This window comes from Dendrobium catenatum, unplaced genomic scaffold (genome assembly GCF_001605985.2).
Source record: "Dendrobium catenatum unplaced genomic scaffold, ASM160598v2 fragScaff_scaffold_325, whole genome shotgun sequence".
In the NCBI taxonomy this organism is placed as follows: Eukaryota; Viridiplantae; Streptophyta; class Magnoliopsida; order Asparagales; family Orchidaceae; genus Dendrobium; species Dendrobium catenatum.
Window position 1 is genome coordinate 2,369 of NW_021318787.1, and position 3,331 is coordinate 5,699.

Genomic DNA, 3,331 nt, shown 5'->3' on the forward strand with positions numbered 1-3,331 from the left:
TATTTATCTATTTTTATTTGCATATTCTTGGAAGTTGGATTCCGTGGCCTAATAATTGCAAACAAAAAATAGTATTATAAATAATTTTAGGATGAAATTTAAATATAGTCAGGAGTAAATAAATAATGCAAAAAATAACTATAAAATAAATTATTTTTATCAACAAAATATTCACTACAATATCTTCAATTATAAGGGAAACAAGTGGAAAGTCTATTATATTTATGAGACTTTCATCAAGTTAAGATTAGAAAAAAAAATTATGAAAATATTTAAAAATAATAAAAAAACTATTTTTCTCTTTTTTTAGTAGTCAAATAAGGGTTAGCACCACTAAATTTTTTTTATTTATATAATTTGATAATCCAACAATTAAGCTCTATTAACATAATGAAGATAACTTAATAATTATATCAAAATGAGCATATTGTGACCATGCAATTTGCAACTCTTAGTATAATTATGTGTGTTTCTAAAAATAATAATAATAATAACATAATTATCATGAAGGTCAGTGTCAGCTAATTTTGTTGATAATTTTTTAAAAATTTATTATTAAATTTTTAGGAGCTAATCCTATCTATAGTAAATATATGCTCAAACACTCAATAATAATAATAATAATAATAAATCGGACATGACAGTCATAAACTTTTTTTTTTATCATATAGCAACCACAATTTCATTTACTTATAACATTATCACTATTTAAAAAAAAAATTGTGATGGAAAACCACCTTAATTTTGCAACCAAAATAGCTAAATTATTTTTCCCACAACTTAAAGTTCAATTTGTAAGTGTTAGACCACTTGAATTACAATAGCACATCAAGACTAGGGTGAATTGGTGTTTTAAAAACTTTTTTTTTTTCAAATTAAAATCCTTTTTGAAACTTTAAAATCAAACTCAAAATCCTAATTAAAAACAAGTATTTCAAATGCCAAAGCTAAATACTGAAACAATTTTTGTTTTTGAAATTTTTTTATTCGGATGAAATAAATAATTTTTGTTCTTTTGATTTTCATATTTTTTAACTTGTTTTTGCAACAAAGATTAAATTCAAACCAGATTTGTAGAAAACTAAAAGTGCAAGAAAGTAAAATGTAGGAAAAAATAAAGTATGATAAAAATTAGAAAAAAAAAACATCATATTTATAGTGGTTCGGTCAACCTTGATCTACATCCACCCCCCAAGTCTTCCACTCTAAGTATTGCACTAAAATTTTTGTGACTCTTCTTTTGCCCCAATAGAAAGGTGGAAAACCCTTACAAAATATCTTTGACCAATCCCGGTGCGACGGAGTAGTCGAATTCCTTTTACTTTCTCATGATGAGGCGTAGAACCAAATCACTTCCACCTTCCTTTGGTGCGGTGAAGAACCAAATGATTTTAGCCTTTCCTAGTGTGGCGAAGTAGCTGGGGTCTTTGACATCAAAGGGGTCTTCTTCCCAAAGCTTCCCTCAGGACAAACCTTGACTCACGAAGGAACTCAGGTGCAAATTCGTCGGAGAAATCATGTAAAACTCCCTCTCACACTCCCTTGAACCCACAAAGATATTCTCTCTCTCTCACAAACTTCACCCTTACTCTCCCAAGCTCTAGGCCCTCTCTTCAGTGCTTTCTCACAGAAGACATAACTTAATGGCTGTAAAAAGACATATTTAAATGGAATAAGAGTTATTTAAATAGTAGGATCCAAGAAAATTCTAATTTTTAATTTAGCCTTCACTATTTGTACAATATGATCTATTGATCATACAATACAATTAGTATATTTTATTTTACTTATTAGTACTACATGATTACTAGTTAGCACAGTACGATCAGTTCAATTTCTTCATTGATTGTCTTGTATTAATGAATATCAGTACAATACAATTAGTTCAACTCAAGATCGAATCGTGTACGTAAGACAAACATCCAGAGTGTCCTCGGGTGATCATATAGTACGATTTTTGGATCATACTAGATGAACCAAACCTCATCTAGAGCTCCTCAGGTGATTCGTACGATACAATAATGTATCATACTTTATGTTCTATAATCAATTAGCTTTGATTTGATTGCTTAATTAACTAACTTAATTAGGTAATTATTTAAAAGATAATACAATACAGATTGATTTGTACAATACGAATAGTTCAAATTTCAAAATTGCTTATTTTAGGTAATTTAGATTCAACACGAGGTTTATAATTATAATCGATCGTCTAGTACGATGTAATGTTCGAATAGTACGATTAGTTATGTTTCAAATTTATTTTTTTCATTTAAAATGACATATTTTAATTAATTTTTGTAGCAATAGATCGTTCAGTAATATTGAGATTGTACAATACAATTTATAGAACAAAAAATATTTATATTTTTTATTTTTACTCTCCCTTTGTGTGTGTGCATGATTGCTAAGCAACCAAACACCATTTACAATATATTGAATCAAAAAAGATAAAAATACAAACTCTTGCAAACATCAATCCTATAATACCCAATCTTAAGCTATAATCCTTTGGTGGCGCTTGTTGTATTCTTAACCTAAAATATTACACATAAAAAATGTAACATCCCAGTATACCCCCACTAGCAATACAATGTAACAGAGAAAATATAACATTCATAATTCTCAACATCTAATACTTTTAATTATTTTCGTGTATATATATTGCATCGATAGTACAACACATTTTCTAAATAAATGGAAGCATCTAAACAGTTTCAATTTTATTTTAAAACACTACAGGAAAACCCGTTATTACCGGCGGATTAAATCCGCCGGAACATATAGATAATCCGACGGAACTATAGGTTTCCGGCGCACGTTTCGGCGGAAATTCATACGCCGGTTTCGGTCGCATAGATAAATTTTTTCCGACGAATGTAATACGCCGGAAAACGTTCCGGCGCACGTACCGACGTCTTACTGGCGTAAAACATCGAGTTGGTGCCGACGACTTGCAACCGATAAATTTCGGCGCCATATGCGACGGTAAGTTTCTGTCGGATTGTCCGCCGGTAAGTATAGGCGGATAAAACGCCGCAAGTTCACCGTAGACAACCCACGGCTTTATTTGCGGCGCAAAATCGGCGCCGGAAAGAAGCGGCGGAACTGGCGCCGGTAGTTGCCGACGGAAGGAAGACGTTGATACGCACGATACAATTCGTTGTATCGTTCTTTCCGACAGATTTCCGGCGTACAATCTGCCGGAAACCTATAGCATTGACAAAAAAAATATTTCCTTTCCAGCCAACAATCAAATTTCCACACCTGCAAATAAATACAAATAACAATTCTACAACATTTCACAACAGTTTATAACATTTTATAACAA